This window comes from Montipora capricornis, unplaced genomic scaffold, assembly GCF_036669925.1.
Source record: "Montipora capricornis isolate CH-2021 unplaced genomic scaffold, ASM3666992v2 scaffold_339, whole genome shotgun sequence".
NCBI classification, from domain to species: Eukaryota; Metazoa; Cnidaria; class Anthozoa; order Scleractinia; family Acroporidae; genus Montipora; species Montipora capricornis.
In genome coordinates this window covers 26140-27500 of record NW_027180076.1, presented here as the reverse complement: position 1 = coordinate 27500, position 1361 = coordinate 26140, and positions in this window count along the sequence as shown.

Genomic DNA, 1361 nt, shown 5'->3' with positions numbered 1-1361 from the left:
CGGGTTCAAACCCCGTTGAAGTCCTGAATTTTTCAGGCATCTCTGCGCAATTGCAAAAATTGCTCTCATACCTGCGAAGATCATAGCTTCACTTGATTAAGTCCATTTGTTGCACAAAATGTATTAATTTAGAAATAAAATAGAGCCTATACAAATACACATGGCCTTGAACTTACAATCATTTCTCTCCACATAATTACTGCAGTATATATAGTATTTACTGTTTTAGAAGTACACTGTGCCTGTAATAGGGAAAAATGCCCTGGCACTAAGATTGAAGGCTTCCTTCGTAAAATTAAAAGATAAATTTTCCTCAAATGCCTGAGGGCATAAAACTGAAGAACCCTGACTTCCCCCATGGTACTTTTTAGGAGACCAAGAGAGAAATATTATCATTCTAATTGGATAGAAAACCTTAATCCCTTGGCCATGGGAATCTTCCCAGGAGTCCCAACCAGGAGGAAAGTACTGAGGGAGGAAATCACCCTTCATAAAAAAAAGCCACCCATCCCTTGAAATCCCCTTATTCCCAAACAAAAAACCAAAGATATCAAATCTAAAGGAAACTTTCACCGCCAATCGACATTTCGACTTCTGATGCCTCTCCACGGCCACCCTAAGTGAATCGACTGCCATTTGAATAACCGCCACATCTGGTCCTGGTCGGCGAAATTGGCGAACACATTCGAGCGTGATATTTTCTTCAGGCTCCCAAGAAGAATCAAACTTCGAAAATCCCTTCCAAATGACAAGATACTCCACCTAACAATTAAAAAAAATAAAGTTAAGTATCTAACGCCTCAGCTCTTTATCAACTTCAACTGTTAATCGATCAGGTATTCGTTTGGCAAACAGACTAACAGAACCTGCGAAACACGTGCAAAATTAAGCTGAACAACTTACCGTTCTGTTCCTCTCACGCTTGTCAACAAGTCTCTCCACCTCCCAGAATGGTCCACTGCTGCTTCTTCTTTTAACCGAAAATGGACAAGACTCAAGAAACTCTACTGCAGAAATCTTGTTCAAAATACCGAAAAAACCACTGGCGGGACGATCGCGATGCGCCATATTGCATCACATATTTAAAATTGATTAACCAATCAAATGCAAGAAAGTCGAAGTTCTTAATTGACAAGCTGTCACGTACACTAGCCTTGTCCGGTTCGGAATTTCTGGCTATGAGTCAAATATTGCAAAAAAATGATCAAAGAAGAATTCAACAAACCATTGAAAATGACAAAAGATGATGAGGACAAATTTCAAAAAGCAAAGGAATGTCATATATGTGAAAAAGAATACAATAAAACCGATGTAATAGTCAGAGACCACTGTCATATTACAGGAAAATACAGAGAATCCGC